Genomic DNA, 26,817 nt, shown 5'->3' on the forward strand with positions numbered 1-26,817 from the left:
GTGATGTCCCACTGCGTTGACCCTGTCCACTATTCTTCACCATAGCTCCATCTTCCTAGCTATGGTGGTGTGCTGCACCTGTGATCCGAGTAGCTGTGACTCTACCCGGATGATTTCCTCCACCATGACCCTGAGCTCCTCCTCAGAGAACCTGGGGTGTCTTTGAGGGGCCATTGGGTGGTGTGGGTGATGTGTAGGGTGGTGTGTGTTGTGATATGTGGGGTGATATTTATAGGTGTGTTGTGTGAGGTGCTTGGATGTTGTGGGAGTGATGGTGTAGGGTGCCTGTGGATGCTATCGTTCTTTCTGGTGGTGTCTCTCTCTGGCCTTCTGTCGCAATTGTTGACATATGGGTTTGTGGGTGGTGTGGGTGTGTTTTTTATATTGTATTGGGTGTGTGGGTGTGGTGTGTGTATGTGTATCAGGTATGTGTATTTCGATTTGTCCAATGTGGTAGTGTTTTGTAAGAGTGTGTGTATTTTGAGCGCGGCGGTATGTACTGCCAATGGTATACCGTGGTTGAAAGACTGCCATGTGGATTCGTGGGTCGTGATAGTGTGGGCGTATTCCTGTTGCCGTGGCGGTGGAGGTTTTGTTATCGCCAGTTTATCACTGACCTTTGCTGTGGCGGACTTGTGTGGGTGTCTGGATTTTGGCAGATTCCAAGCTATGGGTCATAATGACCGTGGCGGAATTCCGCAGCCGCGGCGGTGTGTTGGCGGTCTTCTGCACGGCGGTAAGCGGCTTTTACCCCCAATGTTGTAATGACCCCCTTAGTCTCTTTTTTTGTTCTTTTTCTGGCAACTGTGAATGAGTCTCCTTGGCAGGCCGGGTTGCAGTTCGATGATGGTGGTTTGGTTCAGCACAAGGCCTCTGTGATTCCTAGAGGTCTTGGTTCTCACCATCAATGGCAAAGAGCTCTGGAGCTTCAGTGGGGTACATGTGAATTTCAGGCTGAGTGGTGGTTCAACATTGCCAGCCTTTCTCTCGATCACAAGTCAGTCAACTTATGGAGCTTTTTAGCAAAATTATCCAAATTATTCCAAACTTCTGAATCTTCTTCCAGAAGTCTTTTTAAAGGGTCCACAACATCAGCCAAGGGTCCAGAAGCTTGGATTTGGTCATTGGGGAATTGGGACTACAATTCTCACAATGGACATGGGCAAATCCTGAAATGTCCAGTTGTACTGGTCAACTGGACCTTTCCTTGCAGGAGTTCATACAGGTGACTCTTGGTAGCTCTTTATTACCTGTTGTTTTCAGGGACTCCACTCCTTAATGTTTTTGTGAAGCCCAAAGTGTGCAGCAGGTGCAGCCCTTGTAAGTTCAGTCCTCTTGTGGTGCTGACCAAGGGGTCAGCAGGGCAGTCCTGCTCTTGATATTTCCAGACAGCGATCCGAGTAGCTTTTCAACTCTCCCCTATTTTTCCATATTTTTGGACTAGCAAGCAGGGGAGCATCCCTGGCTACTGACAGGGACACCTTCTGCAATGACAACTTCATTAGAACTGTGGCATATATTTGTTAAAGAAAGCACTGTTTCACTGAATTCCAAAATGGAGAAAGGACTCTCCTGGAGGTTCAGCTTTGGCTAACCCAACCCACAGTTGTGGCTAACTTTTCCCTTCACTCCTCTTCTAGCCTCTTCCTAATCTAAGGAGAGAGGCTCTCATCTGGCTGGGGGTGCAGGAAGTTAGTGTGGGCCTAGGTCCTACACTATCTGCCATTCTCCATTTAAAGACCTCTTTGGCTATCAGGCTCATTCTTCGCATCTGCAGAAGCAGATCTTCTCCCACAAGATGGTTGCTTTGCCTCAGGCCAGGCCATTTCAAACCTCATCAGAGCAGCTTAGCTCAGCCTGTCAAAGTCTGAGCAATCAAAAGAAGCTGCTACAGGGCTGATGTTAGGCAATTTTAGGGAAGCAGTTCTAAAACTACTTTCCAGCCATAGTTGTAATAAATCTGACCTTGGCACATTGTTGGGTTTATAGTAGCTATTATTTTGACAATTTGAATCACTGTTCTAGTTCATTCCTGTCAAATGTTAGACTTTATTAAAGTTTAATAAAGCCTTTTTTATGTTAGTCTTTGGAGCTACAATGGGAAATACAAAATCCACAGTTTTTCCTTTACTAGGGCATATAAAACATATTTTATAATGTCCCTGCTTAATTTTGTAATGCACCCTACCCTGGGGGCTCCTAGGAAAGTCCTTAGGGGTGACCTATGTACACAAATAAGGTAGTTTAGGACATTGTAAGTACATTTAATTCTGAAGTCATATTTGGATACAGTTTTTTTTTTTTAAAAGCAGCCTGCAAAGCAGGTCTGATTTTAAAATGACAGCAAACACCACAACAGTGCACCCTTAGGTGCCTTAAGTCCACTTGGAGTCTTTCAACCTACGTGACCTACCATATACTATGGATCTACAGGGAGGTTGTCAGAGACAATTGTACTTATGCCTAACCACAATATACATTTTAAACAAAGCACTAGGCCTGGTAAGAAGTGCCCAGGGCACCATCAGAGTCAGTAACCACCAGTATCAGTCACAAAAATGGGCGTGATCAGGGCAAGAAGGATTACTTTTTAGTGTATATATATATATATATATATATATATATATATATATATATATGTATTGGAGGGGGTCATATGTATTATTCCCACTCCTATCTAAGCAAAAGTAGGGAAAGTGCTGATCTTTGGAGTAGTCAGATTTATTGTTTCCATTCCGATCAAAGCAACAATATAGAAAGTGTTGGACTTTGGAGGTGTTAAATTTATAATTTCCACTCCAACATAGGCAACGGTATAGAAAATGCTGGACTTTGGAGTGGTCGTATTTAGTAGCCTCATTCGAGCCAACACTAGGGGAATTGTGAGGTTTGGGGACTGATTATTTGGCAGTCCATGGATAGCCATGGCGACAGTGGTCCGACCGTCATCGGCTTGGTGGTTGGACAACTGTATTACAATGCTTGTGGTCCCATAGAGAAAAGACTGCTGTCCCACCGGCACCATAAGGCAGCACAGAAGGTTGGAGTGGCGAGACAGGCCAATCAGGCCTACGGACTAGTGTTTTTGACAGAAACGTTATGATGTTGCCTACTGCCAATGTGACCGTGGTGGTCCAAACACCATATTCCAGCAGGCGGAAATGGAGAGTATTAAGGGAGCAACTCACCTACAGGCAATGTCACACTTCCTGTGCTGCCATGGAACCCATCACTTATGATATGAGGCTCATGCTACAGGCACCAATTACACTTGTGAGTGTGTCCTGGATCGGAGTCATTCTCAAAGACTGACACATCCATAGCTATTAAACACCACCCCCCCTCTTGGGAGGTCACTGACCCTGCACTGCCACACACTGCAATAACAAAAGGCTGCTCACCTTAGGCACAGGGACACTGAAGTGTACAGAACATTGTGTCACACAACAGCTACACCACATCATCATCACACATAAGTCAAATGACACCCATATATTGATCACTCCCGTTGAACATCCCTGTTGTGGACCCACACATATCACCCACTTTGCAACACAATAGAAGATTAATGGGATACACAAAATATTGTGAGACAAATATCCAAAGCTCACAATGCAAGCAATGCCTGCACAATAGGGATGGGGCATCAGAAACATTCATGGAAGGATGGTGCATTGGGGCACATTTCATTTCACACAGGCCCTAAAAAAGCATTTGCACAGGAACTTGCCCTTCATGTTTCTCAGGGACAAACAATATTTGAGCCAAGTGACATGCCTAGCTGCATATTGTGTAAGTGCATGTCAAGGAAGCCAATACACCAACAACTGCATGGACCATACATCTAGATGAAGTAGCTGCAAGGTACACACATCAAAATGGACAGATGGGCATTTAAATCCAAAGGAAGGCAGCAAAATTGAACACCATTCATGTGTGCACAAATAAAACTTTAGCTTCGACACATGAGACAAATTTGTGGACTATAGCAGGGGGACAATTGTAACACCATACATGCTGAGATTGGCAAACACAAGATCACATAATTACCATAGCAAACGTAACACAATGCAGTGACACCCCAATTGGATTAACAAACTCATATCCATACAGTCAACATCTACCCTTGTCCTGGGTGACATCAGCACTGCCCACAAAGTCAGAGTTTGCAAACAACAACAAATTGACCAGCAATCCTGGTGAAACACACACAACTGTACGCATACAACACAAGTTACTCTGGAACAACAAAAAGGTAAAAACGTAATGGCAGGACAAATGTGCATCTAGCAAAACAACCACCAAATGATGTAGGTCAAAGGCCATTGGCCAGTCCATATAAGTCCATACACAGTAGTGTGCCCAACGATGACTCCAATCACTGCCAGGGAACTCCCACAGGAAGGGGCATCAAGTGGGCAGGCAGGCACCTCAGGGATCATGCTTGGGTGGGGTAGGGTTGAATTTGGGATGGGGGATTTGGGTGTTGGGACTTTTTCTTCTGAGGGGTGGGCTTCTTCATTTGGGTATGGGTGCTTACAGGGGGAGCAGGTGTGACAGTAGATGACTTCATTGTGGAAGGGATAGGCTGAGATGTGGGTGGGGTGCCTCTCAAGTTTGTGACAGGAGGTGGAGAGTACAGGGGAAAGGGCAAGGTCAAATAGGAAATTCTGTGTGCGAAAATGGGGAAGGTCATCAGAAGGGAGTGGAGATTTGGAGGTTGAGGGAGTGGTGGTCTTGTCTGGGGGTGTTGATGCCTTTTGGGTGTGTGTGTGTGAGATATGCATGTGTTTAGGTAGTATCTGTTGCATGTGTGAGTGTGGGCTTTAGCATGTCTTGGGGGCTGTGAGGTGAAGGTACTAGATGACATGGAAGTTGTGGATGTGGGGGGTGTCTGTTGGGGTGGTATCTGTTGGTACAGTAGAAGTTGTGGATGTGTCTGTGAGTGTTGGGGTAGTGTTCAGGGGTTTGTTGCTCTGGGTGTTGTGGTGGTGTCTGAGGGCATGGTGTCTGGGGTCTGTGGATCTCTGGGTTGTGAGGTGTTGTCTGGGTGTATGGTGGGTGTGGTGGATGTGTCACTGACAGTTGTGATTGTGTCTGTGGGTATGGTGGTATGGTGGTATGGTGTGTGTCTCGGAGAAGGTGGTGGTGGTGTCTGTGGAAATGGTGGCTATTGTGGTGTCTGTGGGTGACTGTTGAGTGCCTGCACACCAGTTTGCCTTGTGGTGCTTGTGTCTAATTGTGCTGCTTGAGTGTTTTAAGGTGGGTGAGTATGGATGGTCTGTGTGCTTGGGACAAGTAGGGGAATAGGGAATTTGGACTGGAAAGAGGGAGGTGGTAAAGGAGGAATGAGAGGAGTAGATGGCTGCCATCAGTGAGGGGGCCAGAGCCTGAAAAGATCTCTTTAGGTCAGACATGTCACAATGAATGCCTTCCAGGTATGCATTTGTCTGCTGAAGGTGGCTTGCCATACCCTGGATGGCATTCACAATGGCAGTCTGCTCAAAGCGATATTCCTCAGAAGGTCAATCGCCCCCTTACTCAGGGCAGCAGGGGTAACAGGGGCTGGGACTGAGGTGCTTGTGACAAAGGAGATGCCCACCCTCTTGGGTGAGTGGGCCCGGCCAACTGATTGGGGAACAACGGGGAGGGTGGTGCTAGAACTTGGGGTTGTGGACAAGGATGGTACAGGCACAGGTCCTGATGGGTCAGCCACCACCAGGGAGTGACCACTGGAGGTAGAATCTGAAGATGCTGAGGTTGATCCTCTGTCCTTCTTGGCACTCCCCACATCTTCCAGGCCACTGGGTCCCTCTATGTCAGTGGTGTCATGACTGAAGGTACCATGGCTAGATATTGACCCACTTGGTTCCGCCCTGTCTCGGTCTCTTGCCTGGGATGATGCTGCAATACAAAGAGGAAAGGAGTCACCACATGTTCATGGTCACTCTTAAACAACAGCTGTGATTAGCAAACATTTCCATGATATCAAGTAGGCCCCAGCAACAAACTACATTATAGGCATGCATGTCACATGAACTGTAAACAGTTGCCCACAGGAAAATCAGGATCTCAGACAATTCCAATTGCATGGGTGAAGTTGAGCAACATAGTAACCCTAGAACAACCAGGAGACCACATCACCTTCAACAGTTTGCCTCATGGAGCATACCCCAGTTGCCTGTTGTCATACAATAGTAGTACAATGACAAGTTCATTCCCACATATCCCACACATGGTCATGCATACATCTATTTATCACATACATAATACCACAACAATAAAAAATGATGGTCCAAAATCCTGGCATATTGTTGACAGCAGTACAGTAGTCTGAAGAAGGTGACATAGGAATATCCGTCACAATGGAAAAAATCAACAATGCACACTTCACCATGTGTAAATTGTCCTAATGAAGTTATGTAGGTAGTACTAATGTTGCTCAGATATACTACACGTGGAAATGTACACTGTAGACAAATTGTGAAAATTGTCAGGGAGACATGTCACTAAAATCCACAACACAATGAATCAGCTAGCCCCAGGGAAATCACTTCTACTGTATGCCACCCTCTACACTGACATACTCTGATAGCATCAGTAGAAGCTAGTCCTTTCTGTGCTGGAGATGCCCAGAGATTCTCATTTACATGTAAAAGCCATATACATATTGCCCAATGGGAAGCTACATCACTATATCCATTTTGTTCCTGCAAACCACGATGTCTGTGGATGAATGGTTGTACCCAACCACATATGATTTCCACTTTACGTCACTCCATGATGCATGTCACAGTCAGGTAACAAACCTTCCCCATTTCACATGTGCAGAGCACTTTGCCACATGATACCAAATCAATGGCATGGAAAAGCACGCTGTGGGTAAAAACTGTAGTCCTACTTATCATGTCCCTCATTTCTACTGCAGTTGTATATGCCAGATGACATGCAATGACGGGTGAGGGTATGTGTGAACCAATAATCAATGGTTACACATTCCTCTCTGTGGCACCACATGAAATGTTGCCCCATTCGATATGTCCAATTACAAATACAGGTTGGCATACACATATATGTGAGGGAAAACAGAAATTATCCCATGAACACAGGTAGACCATGCATGAAATAGGAGTGCACACATTTTGTCAAAAGTGAAAGGTAGACATGCTAACATGTAGGTACATGGAATGTTGGCAACAGTGATGTCACACAAATCATGTCAATGGATATTCCCCACTTACCAATGGAAAGTATTGATCTGTAGCTGTACCCAAAGAACAATATATTCTCTGTCACATGTATGATGGCCACCTTCACATGACAGATAGTAGTGAGGCACCTGCACCCATTACACACTAAAGACAAGTGGACTCTGGGAGGCAGATGACAATTTACTCACTTGACCAGACACTTGGCTGAGAACCGTGATCGATTTCTTTTTATTTGGGCTGTAACACTGAGGAGTAGTTGTCTGCTGCATAGAATTTAGACCCATGACAACAACAAATATTACTTGATTGATCAATGTACATAGCATGTGTTGTTCATGGAGAGCTAATAGTTTGTGGAGTGTACTCGGTTGTGTCCAAGGTCCCTGGGCTAATAGGCAAGGCACATCAGTATGTACCAAATTCCATACATACAGAAATAGTGACTCATCTGTGTGTCACACATGGGCCATCTGTAATTTTCAAGGGGGGATGTCAGAACCTAACTCATCAACTTGGCTATGTGACTGTCAGGAATATGTCCTGGACTCACCCCCTTGTGGATGCTGTGCTCCTCTCAAATGGCCATCAAGCTCCAGGTAGTCCACCACTAGAATGCGGGCCATTTGTTGGGGTCATTCTCAGATGTGCACCCCGCCCACAGTGGTAGGACAGCCCCAGCTCGACCTCCGTGATCTTCCAGACTCTGTGTCTCAGGTCCTCTCATCTCTTGCAACAGTGGGCGCTCCACCAGCCCTGGACCCCTCATGGTCTGCACATTTCGGATGATGGATCTCCAAATCCCCTTCTTCTGATGTGCATTGACCTGTATGGATGCAAGAGACAAATCAAAAGTTTACAAACACTAGTTTTTCCACATGTAGTTGTGTCGCACACATGTCAGAAACACCAGGCACAAAGTGGGCAATTTTTCAACACACCAAAAGTTTAAAGCACACATGCTGCTAAGTACAGGGACATGCCTACACACTTTTGGCATCATCTGCGACTAACCCACTACCCTGCTCATTGCCTACAATGACTAAGCAAGCCTACTGACATCAGATAGCCCATGCTCCAGCAACATGTACTTTGATGTGAGTCACCATGTAACACTACACACCAATGTGGCTTCTGAAGAGTAAACTCCTTGACACACATTTGTATACTCTGCAACATTGACTCAATGCAAACAGTTCACACAGGCAACTACTATAGTAAAGACTTCCCCATTACACTTGAGTGACAATGAAAGGGCTGGCATAGTGGGTACAGAAAGCATCTTCCTTGTGCATGTGTGGACATGTGACCTACCAAAAGAAAACTGATGCCGCTTAGGAGTGAGTTTCTATGGTATGTACCTGTATCACAGAACACACATTTTAAGATATGTTTCAAACCTACAGAGACGGCATCCAACACACAGAGGTATGTTTGATTCAATGTCTGCTATTTTTCAAGATACTGAGTCATATGTCATGGCTTCCCAGGAATCTGCACTCTGTTTGTACTGTGGCTTTGACATTTGTGCAATACGGCTGTATGTGGCAAATATTACTTCTGTGAAGGTGACAGAGCTGTAGGAGTAAGACACCTGTCATGAGTCAAAGACGCACATTGACAATGATGCACAATGTACATATGGACTAGTTCTTGGATTTACCCCAGTATCCATTTCTAATCTAGTCAATGGACTGAGGCATACAGGACACGTTTTTCCTGGAGAGCATCATTTGGCCACATGACAGGATCTGCTGGTGTACAGGGAGTGGCCACAGTGCCACAGTTGCATAGCCATTGTGATTCTCCCACAGCTTGACTATATCCCATACTTCTGAGATACATTTGGCAGGACCTAAACTCTGCAGGCTGAGCATGCAGAACCTACATGTCATTCAAATTACCATCACTTCCATGCATGACCGTACACCATGTGGCCATCATCAATGTGACTTGTGGCTTGTGTGGCAACCTGAAGGGTAGAGTGAGTTATGATATGCCTCCCAGATAAGAGTTTTGCAAGGCCAGATGTGGAGTGAAAGATTTGTGGCCCAATGCACATTGCCTACAAGATCCTCAAATGACTCAGACAAGATGCATACACAGATCATGCTGTCATTCACACACATGTTGTCTAACATGTGCTACCATCATAAACATGGCATTAAAGTCTCCTTGCCTAGTTATGTGCATCCAACATAAGGGGGATCTAAGGCCTAAAAAAACATCACACAGCACAATATGAATGACCACACCATATTGTACTGGCCCCAATTCCTGAACCATGTAAATCCCATTGATGCCACACAAATTGCAACAACAGGAACACAAGGAATCTAACTGACACACAGGGGTGCATTTTAGCCTGTGAGGAGGGAAAGGGTGATATTGAGCACAGTCAGGTGTTCCTATGAGGTACGTACCTTTTTATCTGATTCTCTGGTGAGTCATAGGGGCGAAGGACCTCATTCACAAGCTTCTCCAGCTCCTCTACAGAGAAGGCAGGAGCCCTTTCACCTGCTGGATGTGGCAGGATTGTTCCCAGAGGTGCACACAACAGCTGAAATGGTGTTGTTGGCAGCAGTGTCACGAGTCAAGTGACTGCTTTCCCTCAATGCGGCATACATGTATGCCACGTACATAGTCATCACTGCCGATGGACATAGCCATTGGACCGTGACTGCCACAGGCAACAACGTGAGCCTATGGCTGTGTCTGCTGTGGTTGGTACCGCCCACAGGTGGGTGACTTCTGTCAGTGGACACAGGTGGTTCCTGATGTCCAGTGATGTAGGTCAGGCATCCAACATTTTGGTGGTTTGAAATACAGTATATGGCCATGTAAAATGGGTCCCAACAACAATATGGCCCTCAATGCGGCATACATGTATGCCACGTACATTGTCATCACCGCTGATGGACATAGCCATTGGACCATGACCGTCAGAGGCAACAACGTAAGCCTATGGCTGTGTCTGCTGTGGTTGGTACCGCCCACTGGTGGATGACTTCTGTCAGTGGACACGGGTGGTTCCTGATGTCCAGTGGTGTAGGTCAGGCATCCAACATTTTGGTGGTTTGAAATACAGTATATGGGCATGTAAAATGGGTCCCAACAACAATATGGCCCTCATTATGACATTGGTGGTAAATCCCACTTACCGTCGCGGTGACGGCTGCCAACATACCGCTGCAGTGACGAATATCCGTTCACCATATTATGACACACACCAATCCGACAGAATAGAGCCACACACACAAATCCGCCGCACTCAGAATGGACACTCACATACAAAGCAACACTACATTGGCCAATACGAAAAACACACACCTGACATTCATACACATACCACACCCACCCACAGCACCATTAAACGCACACCAACAGTACCCACAAACAACAATTACTGCCAGGAGACATGAACAGCACAGAGACAACTAGACACACACACACTACTTACACCCATACATCCCTCACGTACCCCACATCACACACCCCTCCACATTGCTCAACACACTCTCTCCAACACACACCACACAACACCTATGTCCCCATAAGGCACCCCGTTTTACTGATAAGGAGTTAAGGGTCATGGTGGGGGAAATTGTCAGGGTAGAGCCACAGCTGTTTGGAGCACAGGTATAGCAGATATCCATTGCCAGGAAGATGGAGCTATGGCGGAGAATCGTGGACAGGGCGGACGCCGTGGGACAGCACTCAAGAAAAAGGGACGACATCAGGAAGAGGTGGAACGACCTATGGGTAAAAGTACGTTCCATAGCAGCAAGGCACCAGCTCGCCAGACAGAGGACTGGTGGTGGACCTCCAAATCCTCCCCCACAGCTCACAGCATGGGAGGAGCAAGTCTTGGCGTTACTGCATCCTGAGGGACTCACTGGAGTTGCCAGAGGACTAGATACTGGTAAGTCAACATTGACTACTTATCACCCCTCATAACTGAATGCTGTCTCACACCCTCACCGTCACTCTCATCACTCTACTCCATCCCACACACTGCACCTACACATATGACTAACCACAATGCCAAGCCCTGCATGCCATACCAATGCATGGACACCCCTCCCAGCCCTGCATGGACACCCATAACCAAAGCATGCACAGCATAGGGAAACTAACAATCACACAATACATAACCATCCACTAGCAAAAGTTGGCAGGGCAACAACCATAGAGGGGGAGCCAGGGATGTACAATATGTCACCGAAATGAAGCATAATACATCACTTACATCCCCACAGGTGCCCTAGCCAATCCCAGCGGAGAGGAGGTGCCACGACAAACCAGTACCCCAACAGAAGATGCCCCCAGTGATGACAGCAACTCTGGACTTCAGGGTCTGGACCAACAACATGGCCCATCAGGGACCTCTGGACAGCCAGTCACCCAAGCCCACTCACATTCCACCCCAGAGCCTCCCCCATCAATATCCAACACCACATCACCCATCTAGCATACCCACACCTCTGTCCCCAGGACACGTCAACCAGCAGTGTGCTCACCTGTACACGGACCCCAGACCACAGCTCATACCCAAGACAATCAGGGACCTGGGGGTCAGTGGCAGTGGGCACACCGTTTAAGGGACAGAGGCACAGGCCAACAGGGACACTGGGAGGACCGCTGTGTGCCAGGGGGAGGACATGACCAGGGAACTGACTCTCCAGGAGGCACTCTCCGAGATCCTGGGAGCCTACCAACATTCCCAGGCCACGATGGGCCAGATCCTTGACAACATGCAGGAGAACAGGCGGCTGCAGGGGATACAGTATCAGGGGATCAGGGAGGACTTGCAGGCCATTAACACCACCTTGATCTCCATAGCAGGAGTGCTGGCAGACATGGCCAACATCATGTGGGAGGCAGCAGCACAGCAGCAGGCCCCTACCACTAACCAGTCCATTGACCACCCCTCCATCTCTGCTGTAGCTAGTGGGCATGAGGCCCTGCCACAGGATCCACAAGCCACCAGCACCCCTCCCCCACAGAATGTGAACCACCCCACAAACATTCCCTGAGAACCAGACAGAAGACAGAAACACTTGCCAAGACCACAGCCAGCAAATTAGACTCTTCTAATTGTCCCCCTTGTGTCCCACATTATCACCTTGTCCACTTTGAACTGCCTTTGCTCCCCTTCCTATGTCACCTTGGACACTGCACCTGTGACAAAAACAGATTGGACCAATACCCTGTACCTTCCTCCATCAGCAACCCATTCCATTGCACTTTTCCCTCAATTTCATAGCACTACAATAAACACCATTGAACACAACGTGACTACTAGTATTTTATGCATTGAAAATGTGCATTTATGGAAACAGTCACATCTAGTACAAATGATCTAAACACTGTGAGAGCATAGAAAAAATGACCTGTAGCTGTCTGTAGTCAGCACATCAGTACACAGTTGTCATATCACCAGCATCTGTAAAATAATAAGCCATAGGTGACAGTAAGTTGAGATGCAAATGAAGTTAATGCCATCATTCTGCAGCCACACAGAATACACCAATAGTCATAGGAATGGTCAGTTGCACTGTCTCACCTGTGTGTCATTGGAAGTATTACTGGATAACTGATGTTCTGTTGTCCTCATCCTCATCCTCAGCCTCTTCATACTCACTGTCCTCAGGGTCTACTGCTGCCACAGGGGCATCTCCAGTCTCTTCATCCTGCAGAAAGGGTACATGACATCTGAGGGCCAGGTTGTGCAACATGCAGCATGCCACTACTATCTGGAAGACCTTCCCAAGTAAGTAGCACAGGGATCCACCTCTCAGATGGAGGCACCTGAACCTGGCCTTCAGGAGGCCGAAGGCCCTCTCGATGCTCCTTCTGGTTCACCCATGTGCCTCATTATAACCTTCCTCTGCCCCTGTCCTGGCATTCCTCACAGGGGTCAGCAGCCAAAATAGGTTTGGGTAGCCAGAGTCACCTGCAAGTATTGAGTGGTAACATCTAGCCTCACATAATGCTATAGGAATGACACCTGAAGGCTTTCACTAACATACAGTGGGTGGGGACCAAGGCTCACCTATTAGCCACACCCTGTGCCTCTGTAGTTGGGCCATCAAATTTGGGATGCTGCTATTCCTCAGAACAAAGGCATCATGCACCATCCCAGGATACTTAGCATTGACGTGGGAGATGTACTGGTCCACCAGGCACACCATTTGCACATTCAGTGAGTGGAAACTCTTACGATTCCTGAACACCTGTTCATTCTGGCGGGGGGGACAAACGCAATATGTGTTCCGTCGATAGCACCAAAAATATTGGTGATATGTCCCATTCTGTAGAATATGGCCTTCACTGTGGCCAAATCTTCCACCTGGGGGAAAGAAATTTAGCTGCACATGTGTTTTACCAGGGCAGGTACAACTCTTGCCAGCACGATTGAGAACATTGGCTGTGATAATCCTGCTGCCAAGCCCATTGTCACTTGGAAAAAACCTGTTGCCAGGAAATTGAGCACTGAGAGCACTTTCACAAGAGGGGGGATCCCAGTAGATGATGGATAGCAGATATCAGGTCTGGATCCAATTGGGCACACAGCTCGGTAATTGTGGCCCTTTCCAGTCTATAGGTGAGCATAATGTGCCTGTCCTCCAGTGTAGCCACGTCCACAAGGGGTCTGTACACAGGGTTATGTCTCCACCTCCCATTCATCTGCCTCGGTAGGTATCTAAGGGACAAAAGAGTGAGTAGGATGTCACAATTTGAACAATGGAACCACAACTTCAGTGTACATAGTGCATTTCTATTATGGGACAGTGGGATTGGCAAAGTATGTGCTAATCGAGGCTGTGATGCAATTAATGTCGATTTGACCGTTGTCCTCCCCCATGAAACGGGGACTGCCTGTCCTGTATGTAGGGACAGGTGGAAGTGAGGTAATTCTGCCGACATTTGGCGTCATGGCAGAAGGCAGTCAGGCACCACCGTGCAATTCCTAATTGGATAATATGGGGCTCTATGGAGTGCAGTTTCCAATGAGGATCTGCGCCGGAAGTGACAGTGTACACCGCCATGGACGTGGCCGCCATTTTCTATCTGATTACTCACTTGTATCCTGACCTTCAACAGGAAAACACCTACACTGCGTGTGCTGCTGTGACCTGTGTCTGGAACCTACCATGGCCCAAGTGACCGGGGAAAGGGCCCCTTCTTTCACTTCGGAGGAGACGGAGCATTTGGTGGATGGGGTCCTACCCCAGTATGGACTACTGTATGGGCCTCCAGACCAACATGAGAGTACACTTTGGGCACGATGCATGTGGGAAGGATGCATGGAGATGTGTGTGCAAGCATCGTGTCATCCGGGGGAATCTCTTGTGGGGGTGTACATGGTGTGTGTCAGGTGATGTGTGCGCCAATGGTGATGGAAACAGGATTGGTGGACCATATGTGTGACAGGCTGGATTGAATGTGTAATGGTCTTCTCCTGTCTGTATTATCTCTGCAGGTCAGCACCCATCAAAAGAAGAGATTATGGCGTGCCATCGCCAAGGACGTGCGGACCCTGGGGGTCTATGGCAGGTGGAGCCCCCACTGTCAGAAACGGTGGGAGGAACTGAGACGCTGGGCATGGAAGACCGTGGAGGCCCAGCTGGGGATGGACTCCCAATGAGGAAGGGGTGCCTGTCGGAACCTAACACCCCTGATGGCCCACATGCTGGCGGTGGCCTACCCAGAGCTAGATGGGCACTTGAGGGAATCACAGCAGCCACAAGGGGGTGAGTACAGTGGGCATTATTAATGGATGTGAGTTAGTGGGTGCCCCTAAGGCCAGGCCAGATATTGCAGCGTGAGTCAACTCTAGAGTAATGGGTGTATGGCAAATGCAAGTAACCTAGCTTGTTAGCATTTCATTTCAGTCAGGGCTTTGTGGGTCCCAGGAGAGGTGCAGTTGGTGGTGTGTGGCCCTCATCTTGCTGTGGCATCTAACCAAATCACTGGAAGTGCGATACATAGAGCTCAATCCTGATCCCTGTGTGCTGACGATGCTGTGTATGCCAACTGCAGTGTTGTACAGTAATTGACACAGTTTCCTTTTTCTCTCCCCCCCCCTTTTGTCTTCTGTCATCCTGTCCATGTGTGCATTAGCATCATCGTGGGGAGGAGCAGGGGCACCGGTGACAGAGGGAGCTGCATCCTACAGGACCCAGAAGGCAAAGTTCACAGACGCTGAGGGAACCAGTGGGATGGAGGGCGAGGGGAGCACCATGGCGGAGAAAGGAGTTGACAACACAGACTCAGATACCTCCTCCGAAGGAAGCTCCCTGGTGGTGGCGGACATCTCTGCAACCACCCTAGCTGCAGGTACAGCTGCCAACCCCTCTACCAGAACCACCCCCCAGTAGCCCCTTAGCGAGTTGCCCGTGCCCGCTCACCCAGGAGGATGGGCATCTCCTTCGCCCCAGGTACCTCAGGCCCTGCCCCAGTGAGCCCTGTTGCCCTGAGTGAGAAGGCTATTGACCTCCTTAGATCCATCTCTGTAGGGCAGTCTACCATTGTGAATACCATCCAGGGGCTGGCATCCCAGATGCAGCAATGCAATGCAATCCTGGAGGGCTTTCACTGTGGATTGGTGGTCCAACAGAGATCGATACAGGCTCTGGCATCCTCTCTGATGGCTGCCATTGTCCTTGTTTCTTCTGTCCCCTCTCCAACTACCACTTCCCACTCTCAGTCTTCTCAACCCCAACCCATCCCATGCACACATACAGAAGAGCATGCACACAAGACAACACCAAAGAGTGGCACAGGCAAACACAGGCACCACACTTCATTCCACAAGCACTCACACAAACACAAGACAAATGCAACCACAACCACATCCACTGCCTCTACTGCCTCTCCCTCCTCCTCCACCTCCCTCACTGTCATGTCCACACTCCCACCTGCATGCACTGCATCTACATCCACCACCATCATCACCACACCAAGCAGCACACACACCTCACTAGCAGACACCTCCACAACATCCATCCACATGTTCCCTGTGTTCTCTCCCACCCTGTCTGCCCCCCCCAAGGGACACAAACGCAAGCGCTCACACACCCAACAGCCATCCACCTCACATCAGCATACTGCCCATGCACCTGCATCCAAATCCAGCAGGCATACACTTCCTACAACCACTCCCTCAACCTCCACTCCTGTCCCTCCTCCTTCCTCCCACCCCACCGTCCCTGAGAGGCTTTTCCTTTCCCAACTTGACCTTTTTCTTCGACCTCACCCCTCATCCTGCCCATAAGAGCAGGGTTCCAACAATCCAGCCCAGCACATCAGCCAAATAGACCACATGGACAGTGGTAACACCACCTAGTCGTGGTGGCAAGTCAGTGAAGGATCCCATTCCACCAGCCCGGAAAGCTAAGGAACACACACAACCTGCCATGAATGTGGAGAAGCCCTCAACCCCTTCAAGGAAGGGTAAGGATCCCACGCCTCATGCCATGAAGGGGAAGAAGTCCTCGACTCCAGCGGAGGCTGTCAGGGTCACACCTCCACTACCACCAGTGGTCACGGGACCCAACTGCCAGCTGAGGAAGTACATCCTACCTGAGAAACTGTGGCCTTGCACTCCCCAGGACAGAGAAATGGGAATGGAGCCCCTTCCAGAACCAGTGGGATTGTTCCCGTATTTGGATGAGGTGCCCCCCACCCCTCATCCCCCTGAGGTGCCTGTCTACTTGCAAACTGATGCCCCTGCAGAGTTCTATCCTGGTGAAGTTAGGATTCAAGTTGGGCCATGGACTGTGGCCTGTGGCCATGTGGGTTCTTAGTACATTGGACTGGGCAGTGGCTCTTTGTGTACATTTGTACATATCTGTTTCATGTAAAATTGGATTATTTATTAGCTGCTTATATCAATACATTCTCATTAGTGCATTCCTGTTGTCCTTGTATTACTATGCTGTGTGTCGTGTGCCATTGGTTTACATCTGCAGCTGGTTGTGTGTGTGTGTGTGTGTGTCGGGTGTGAGACATATGTGTGTGTCTCACTCTCATTTCCCTCCCTCCCTTCCTTGTGTGCTAGGCAGCAGTACTCACCGTCGTCATCTTTTTTGGCATTGGTGTTCCAGGTGGAGCATGACGTAGAAAAATATCCAGAGGATGTGCAATTCCGGTTCCATGGCAGCGTTGTTCTTCTCTGTGTCTCCGATGGTGAGTCCTTTCTCTTCTGTGATGCGTTTACGCTAGGTTTTTGACGGCATTGGTGCTGCCCCGGAAAACGTGGCGGATTGATGTGTCAAAATATGGTGGGTGGTACTTTGTCTTCTGCCTGGCTGTGGACGGCTACTGCCATGGTTAGTGTTGTTTCCGCCCTGGCGGTTGATGGGTACATTGGCTGTCTATGGGAGTTATCACCACCATGGTAATAATTTGGTTGTAAGTACTGACATCCTGTTGGCGGTATTACCGTCACTTTATCACTCACAGCCAAGGTCATAATGAGGGCCTATATGTTTAGGGTCGTCACAAACATTCTAAATATGACTTGTTGTGTAGACCTGACAATACAACCACCAGTGTAGTGTGTTGTCGCGCACAGATGTGAAATTATGGTGGTGCACGGTGCACCACCGCTCGCAGTATTATTGGCGGTCGGAAAAGGCTGTCACATTCCAAGGGGCAAGTGAGTAGAAGATAGTTGGATGTTGCCAGAATCCATGTTGTGTGAACATATGTTCACAACCAAGGGGGTCACAATTGACCCTTGTGTAGTTGACGGCTGTGATGTGTACTTGCAGTAATCTATATCCACACAGAAATGCCTTATCACATGATTTAAAAAACATTGTTGGGGTATGCATCAAGTATGAGGTGTGGACACAGTGACTGTTCCAAATCATGTTTGTTTACAAATAGGTACCCTGGGACAGAAGGGGATGCTTGACAACCTCCTGTCTACCGTCCATTACCACACCTTCAGACCATGGAGGAATGCCAAGACATCTAGTTTTCCCAACTAAATAGGCAAACAATAGTTGATTTCTGCCATCAGTTGGAGCTAGATCTGATGCCAGATAACAGTATTCCATAATGCATACCACCCATTGTACAATTTATGTCAGTATTGCACATTTTGGCCAGAGAGTCCTTCCAACATACGGTGGGCCTATCTGGTGGTTTGTCCTAACCTATGTTTAGTCTATTGTTGAGAGATTTCCTCTCAGCAATGTTGAAACACATTGACAGCTATATCAGGTTCTCCTGACGTGAGGATTTAGACAATGTAAAGGATGACTTCTATGGTTTTGCCTGCTTCCCACATGTGGTGGGAGACATTGATGGCACACATATTGGCTTGGTGCCATTGCAGGTCACTGAGCAAGTCTATCACAACAGAAAAAAACTTCCATTCCATCAACGTGCAAGTTGTTTGTTTGATGGATCTCTACATCGCAAACATTTGTGCTTGTTTCCCTGGATCAGTCCATGATTCCTCTATAATGCAGAACATCATCATACCTCAGCTGATATCACAACAGTAACCAGAGAGGGGCTGGTTGGTTGGTAAGTCACATCTACCCTGATTGTGTGTGAGCAATGTCAGGTGTTACAATCATGAATTCAGTGACTCACTGTTGCACTTATGTCCCGTTACTAAACAGACTCAGCACATTCAAATGGTCCTTAGTTATTAACACTGCTGAGGACTCCAGCTATGCCAGGGGAAGTCTGCTTCAATGAGGCCCATGGAAGAACATAGGGAGTAGTGGTGCAGGCTTTTGGCCTTCTGAAAGCCAGATTTCACTTCCTGGAAAGAACTCGGAGGGCCCTCCTCTTCTCACCCAAGAAAGTGTGTCAGATAACTGTGGCATGCTGCATGCTCCACAATATTGCCCTGCGGAGGACTATCAAGTACATCTTAGATGAGGGGGAGCCTGCAGTGCCACCAGCTAAGAATCTTGAAATGCCAACTAAAGATGACAGCGGTGAAGAGGAAGGAGCTGATATGTTAGAGGATCTCATCCATAGCTACTTCTCATGAGTGCAAATATGTCATTAGGGGCCATATGTACAAACACATTTTCCCATTGACACAGAATGGGAAAACCCCTTTGCTACATCTGGCCCGTGATGTCATGACTGTTACAATGAACTGTAGCTGTGAGAATTTACAGATTTTTCCTGGTAATGTAGGTCACAGAGTTTAGATATAAGAGACCTGTGCTAAGACAGCTTGCACAGAGTTTTAATGGAAGTTCAGAATTGTCCATTGGACTTGTTTTGTGTCCTGCAGGGGGCCTGCTGCATCATGTATCATCATGTGGTCAGAAAACATGTAGTCCTAGGCCACAACCAAGTCAGTTCCTCCTCACATTAGCTAAACACTTTTTTGTCTGACCTGTATATATCTGTAAATATGTTTCATCCTTGTAGGCCACAGTGCCTGTGCCAAAACACTGACACATGTTTATGTTATACCACTAGATGCATGTGCACTGGATTCTAATGAACCTGTGATCATAAACTGCTGTACTGAAACCTGTTTGCATCTTGCATTACATGATGTTGGATTACTTTGGTATGGTATGTGATAGGGCTCAAGATGGTGACATCAGCCACTTCACCACTTCAAATTTTTGCCTATTCTACAGGCCAATGTGTGGCAAATCCCTCCTTCCATGGTCTGGATCTATACCTGTAAATATGTTCATATACTCAGTATGAGTCAAACATTTATGATTTCCAACAGTTCAGACTTATTGACAGCCTATGTGCTGAACACTGTAATAATATTTAAAATTTTACCAGACACTTGTATGTATGCGTTTGTGTGGGATGGTTGTAATCCTGAGCTGGACACTCAACATATCACTTCTTGAACAAGTACCTTGGATCATTATTGTATGGTTCACATGGTCAGACATATCTATGTGGCTAAACGTGAAATAAAAATCAGCAGACAATCAGTCAGTAATATGTGATTTATTGTGAAGCTACAAGTAACTAAAAAATATATGTGAGACGGTTCACCAAAAAAAGATATGTGAAGGGATCAATCAAGTAGATACCACACCAATGGAAGTCCAAAGTCTAGAGTACTCCTCCCATTGGAAATGGAAGGTAGTTCAGAATAAGCCCACAGAGTGAATGTGTGACACTCACAAAGTAGGACCTTAAGGAAGAGGATCATTGCTGGCACTGGTGGGTGCCTTGCCATCCGCACCTCCTGGATTCATTGCTGGATGTTACCGCTTGCAGGGGAGAGGGAGGTGCTGCTACAGAGGCAGGGGTGCCTGTGGCTTGTTTTTCCTCTGGCAGGGCCTCCCTTCCTGTGGCTGGCACTGATGCACATGAGCCTGGTGTTTGGTTTTGTAAAGCACTGCTCAGGGTTGTATGTATGTCCCTCAGCACTCCTGTTAGGGAGGCCATGTTGGAGTTGTGGGTCTCCATTTGTTGACTCATGTGCCTATGCATGTCCCTCTGTAGCTGCTTGATTTCCCAGAGTTTGGTAAACATCTGCCCATCACACATTGGGACTCCTGATAGTCCCCCAAGATGTGACTGATGGTATTCTGGCCGACAGCAGCCCCAGTGGCCTCACTCCACTGGCCCACAGCATCCCTCCCCCACACCCCACCGCTTTGAGCCTTGGCCCTTGGCACAGGTTCCCTTCTCCAATTGGTTTCTGGACCCTCAGTGTCTGAAGTGTTGAGCTGAATCTCAGGATCCAGGACTGAGGGGCACAAGATGGTGGACACTGTGCTAGATACACAGGCCAAGGTACAAATGGCTGGCGGTTATGTAGAAGCAACAGGGCTAAGAGGTCACATTGTTAGCACAGTGAGACTTACTGTAGCCTTCTGACCAGGTTGCCCAGATGTGTCAGGACCTTCCTCCATGTCCACAAATGCAGGAGTGTTGTTGTCACTGAGAGCTTCATCCAGGGGGTAGTCCGTTCTGTAGCCTCCATGTCCCTAGTGGTAGATCCATCTGTTGATGAAAAACATACATTGTTACTGGATGAACTGTGACATTTACCTCCAAAGGTTTTGTGTTACAGTAAGCAAAGATCTTGGACATAGTTAAGTTGTAGGAAGTCCAATTGTTCTAAGTCACCATGGTATTGGGTGATTTGACATGACATGTGTGAAGCATGCTGAACCTATTTGACTCAAGTAGCTGCTGAGATGTGCAGATCAGTTGCACTTGGTAAGATGGCCTGATTACATTTTACCATCAGTGCAGCCAACACAGTGGAGAGGCAACATATGGCTTTGACCATTTGGAGGCCTAGTTGAGGGGCATAGTTGAGTGGGATGCAGGCAAACCCAGGACTTTCTTTTATATGTGACTGGAGTCATCATGTGAGCAGTGCTGTGTCAATGTGTCTGCTACCAATACCAATCTGGTGATGCATCTTGAGGCCTTAGGAATACTTGTTGTACACACTGGGTAAGGTGTCATTCCTGTCCTCAATAGTTTAATCTTGGGTTAGCAGTTCAAGATGGAGCGAGGTAGAAAGGCACTTCTCTGAGTTGAGATTGATCTATATCTTGGTCACTCCCAGGTAAGAAAACTTCAATCGAGAGTTAGCAAATAAGGGTATTTGGACAAGTGCACACTGTGATGGTGGTAGGAGTAGCTGGAACAGGGCCTCCTGGGAGTTGCACTCAGGTCACTCCTTTTACTTCCCAACATTTGACAAAGGGTATTGTCCCAGGTGAGTAAACTTCAATTGAGAGCAAAGAAGCGTATTTGGGCAAATGCACACTGTAGGACTGATTCACAAAGGTAAAATTAAACAAAAAAAAAGTTTCGACCAAAGGTATCACTTTACACCTAGTAAAGTTAGACTTTCGGTCTGAGTTTACACTTTTGGTCTAAACTTAGACCAAAAGTGTGAACTTAAACCAAAAGTGTAACGTTACTACGATTAAAGTTATACTTTTGGTCTAAGTTTACATTTTTGGTCTAAACTTAGAAAGTGTAAACTAAGACCAAAAGTGCAACGTTACTATGAGTAAAGTTAGACTCTAGGTCTAAACTTACACTTTTGGTCTAAGTTTACCTTTGTAAATCAGGCCCTGTTCCGGTAGTTGGAGTTAGAGAAACAGTGCCTCCTAAGAGTTACAGTCATGTCACCCTCTCTACTACATTCAGAATTCAACTGGAATCCTCTCAGGTGAGTATAGTTCATTTGTAAGTTCACTAACAGATGTTTTGGGCCAAGTGACCACTGGGAAGGTGTTTGGAGTTAGAGGAACAGTGCCTCCTGGGAGCTGACGTCAGGTAACTCGCTCTACTACATAGACTGTGCATATGGTGTCCTCCAAGGAGAGTACACTTCAAATGAGAGTTAGCAAACAAGGGTATTTGTGCAAGTGCACACTGAGCTGCTGGTTGGAACTAGAGAAACAGGGACTCCTGGGAGTTGCAGTCAGGTAACTCCCTCCACTAGACACACTAGACATATGGTATCCTCCCAGATGAGTAAAAGTCAATTGAGAGTGCAGACACAGTGGTAATTGGGCAAGTGACCACTGGGCTGATGTTTGGAGTTAAAGGAACAGTGCATTCCTGGGAGTTTAAGTCAGGTAACTCCCTCTACTATGCACACTATGCATATGGTATCCTCCCAAATGAGTACACTTCAATTGAGAGTGAAGACACAGGGGTAATTAGGCAAGTTTGGAGTTAGAGGGACAGTGCTTCCTGGGAGTTTCAGTCAGGCCACTCCATCTACTTCCCAACACTTGATAAATGGTATGCTCCCAGGTGAGTAAACGTCAATTCAAAGATAGCAAACAAGGGTATTTAGGTAAGTGCACACTCTGCTGATGGTTGGAATCACAGTAGCAGTGCCTCTTGGGAGTTTAGGTCAGGTCATTGCCTCTACTCCCGAACACTTGACAAATCTTGGGTATTACACATCTGTATGCAGGGTGCATTTGGGTTTGAGAACACATTTACAATTTCGGGACATACCATGAATCCTGGAATGTTTCATTGGTATTATGAGATTCACATGCACCATTTGGACATATTGCATGTGATGGACTTGGTAGCTGTGATGTTGGGTCCAAGAATACGCATTGACGGTGTTACAACTCAGATACTTTGGGAATTAATTTTGTTGAGGTACACGAACAAGACAGTGGCAAGAGCTGAACTGTGAGCATGCAAGACTTTGCAGTTCTGTGACTTTTTTGTGTTATGACTTACCAGACTCCACTTCCCCAGATATTCCTGTCTAGCCCTCAGGATGCAGGATGGGAAGGACCTTCTCCTCCAAGGGAAAAAGTATTAATGGGGCACTAAGAGGGCCACCACAAGACTTCTTGGCTCCCAGCTGCTGCCTGGAGACCAGGGAATAGACTTTGCCCCTTAGGTCGTTCCACCTCTTCCTAATGTCCTCCTTTGTGAGCAGGGTAGTGCCACAGCATTCACGCAATGATTATCCTGTTCTGAATTTCCATTTTCTACTGAAAGGAATGTGCTGGACTTGGGCTCCAAACAATTGTGGCTCTACTCTGATGATTTCATCTACCATGACTCTAAAGAAGAAAAGTGAATATGAGGAAAAATAGATGATGTGTGTGAGAGGTATGAAATGGGATGGGGAAAAAGGGCTGCCTTATGAAAAAAATGGAATAAATGATGTGTGGTCTGTCTTGCTGTGCGGCAGTGGAAATGCAAAGGATTGTGGTCTGTGAAGGGGTCTGTTGTATAGTGTACTTTGCAGGTGTGTTCACTTGGCCAATGTGTGTCAGCTGTGTTGTTTGTGAATTCATCCAATATGCACTTGTTTGTTACTTTGCTGAATACCGACCACAGTGGTTGACCGTCATTGGCTGACCGCCACCAGGAGACAGCCACAGTGACTGTGTGTTTGTAATAGGCAGAGCGGTTGGCCACAGCACTGAAGGCACTGGAGGCTGGACCGCCTAGATCCAACCCGTTGCACTGCTGCGGTCTGCCTTTTTTGCTTGGTGGGAGGCAGTCCTGGCTGTTTGTATTGTAATACGGTGGTCTGTGAACCGCCAGCTCACGGGGGTCTTTTTAGAACCACCAACATGGCAGCCTGGTGGTCTGAACCCCAAATTAGTAATCAGGCCCTTACTTTTTCCACTCTTGAATTTTACAAATAACATTTAAATATGGACCAATAAAAATTAAAAGATGGAAATGTATTCATCAAATTTTAAACCAATAAAATTATATTTAAAAAAAAAACACAAATGTTATATTACAAATAAAAAAGTATAATTAAAATGCAGTTAATCAATAAAAAACAGTATTATAAAATAAAAAAATAAAAATGTAAAATAATTATTTAAATCATTCAAATTAAAGCAACAGGTCATATAAAATTCACTGATAATTTAATAACTAAATAAACTAAGCATCTAATTAATCATTAAAAATCAAGAAACAATTTTTAAAAAAATGAATCAAGTAATTTGCATAGTTAGCATTTTGAAATAGAATGACATAAAAAGTTATTTATAACTTTAAAAAGTTAAACTTTACAAAAAAACACCCCACCCTAATCCCCTTTATTGCTGTTAAAATAATGGACCTAACAGGCTTACTCACTGATAAACTTGAATGACTTATAGCTATTATCACTTAAGTTGTGTAATTTGATTTATTTTAATTTTTATATTGCAATTGTTTTTATTAATCACACAATACACTTTGTTGTGTGTATAATATAAGACACAAAATAACTAATATTTATCGAACTTAATAATATAACTATATTAAATAAAATATATTATTTACAACTATATTCAGAATATTTATAATAAGTAACTAAAACACAATATTGTTGTCTTTCAAAGTTCGTCTGACGATATTTTTGACACCATGATGTTTTTGACACAATATTTGTGAACCACAATATTTTTCATGCAATATTTTGTCAGAATACGTTCTGCATTGGAGGTCCAGAATTTAACTGATAAAAGATCCATAGCTCCAAGAAATTCTCTGGTTGGCCTCACAAAAATGTATTATCTATAGGTTGCTCGACCATTCATCACTCTTTGACCAAATCTGTGACACCTGCTTAGAATTTTGTGACGAATGGCTGATTTGGTACCTTAAATCATTAGGTTTCCTTCCTCTATCGTTTGGGTGCTACATCCATGCAGTGCATTACATTGCATGTCTATTTCAGGAAAGTGAGGGCCTACTTTAAAGTATTGTGGGCATGTTACTCCATCACAAACATGGCAGATATTCCATCTGCCTTATTACAAGTGCCATAGAATACAATGCACTTGTAATAAGATGGACAGGTAATCCACCAAGTCTGTATATCATCTGCCAAACTCTAAATCGGGCTTTTGGTGTTGTCCCATGCTTTTCCTTGACTTGAGACCCATAATTAGTTGAGATATGTCCCCCTTTTTGCTTCTATACAGTACATATTCAAATATTGATATACCTCTGAGATCTCATATATTAATGATAATAATGACCTTACTATTTTTAGTGGGTATTTCAGCCACTGCCCCCTTTGTTTCCCCACCCACTCCCCCTCCCTTTACCTTTCCCTTTCGAAGGGACTGTACTCTGGCAGTTTCTTATCATGTCCTCCTATAACCCACATTTTCTATTTTCCTGTTGATCTGTTTTATTTGGATTGTATCAAATTAAAAACACTGTTCCCTTTGCACTCATTTCATCTTAACATGTACCATGTAGTTTTAAAATGCAAAGAAAGACATCTTTTGTTTTTAAAAAGAGAAGTAATGGTTCAAGCACAGTGTGAAGTGATTAGGAAATGCTGATGCAGAGGTGCAGTGCTGCCATACATAAATTGTGGTTTCTCAGCTTGCAAAACTCATTAACTCATGTACCATGCAAAATGTTGTGCTGGATGGGCAAAGATGTCCACAGAATAGAGGGGAGTAGAGATGGTGAATGTGTGCCCCACTTTAACCAAGCTGATGTGGGGGGGCAGTGATCTTGTAAGCCACCTAAGAATCACTGATGCAAAAAGGCATTTCAATAGGGTAGCTAGCCCCACTATGAGAGAATGAGAGAACATAAACCACGTTGCTGGTGAAAATAACACCTGAGATAAGCCTCCATTTGTAATGGTGTCTCAGGACAGCTGATTGTGAAATCAGAATTATTATGGTACAACTCTGCAAGGAATGTTTCTTGATAACAAGACTAGAAAGGGAGATTAAAATGTGAGGAACATATGCAATGTATACAATCATCAAAATGGTCCGAGGTTATTATGGTCTTGAAAGACTAAGGGCCATATTTATATTTTTTTAAGCAAAACTGCGGCGACGCAGTTTTGCATCAAAACGTTTAACGCCGGCTAACGCCATTTCTTTGCACCACCCGGGAGTCAAATTTATACTTTGACGCTCCATAGCACAAACCAATTTGTTTTTACTCAAACCATTGCGCCACGTCGTAAAGAAAAACGACGTTAACGGGGCGAAAATTACTTTAATCCGGTTTACAATGTCGCAAACCAGATATGCACCTTTTTTTCACCCCAATGGCATCAAAAAGCACCGCAAACACAGCAAAATGTGCAAAGGAGCCCCAAAATGGATCCCAGAAGCCAGGAGAGACCCCAGGAAGACCACAATCG

The sequence above is a fragment of the Pleurodeles waltl genome, chromosome 4_2 (assembly GCF_031143425.1).
Source record: "Pleurodeles waltl isolate 20211129_DDA chromosome 4_2, aPleWal1.hap1.20221129, whole genome shotgun sequence".
Classification (NCBI taxonomy): domain Eukaryota; kingdom Metazoa; phylum Chordata; class Amphibia; order Caudata; family Salamandridae; genus Pleurodeles; species Pleurodeles waltl.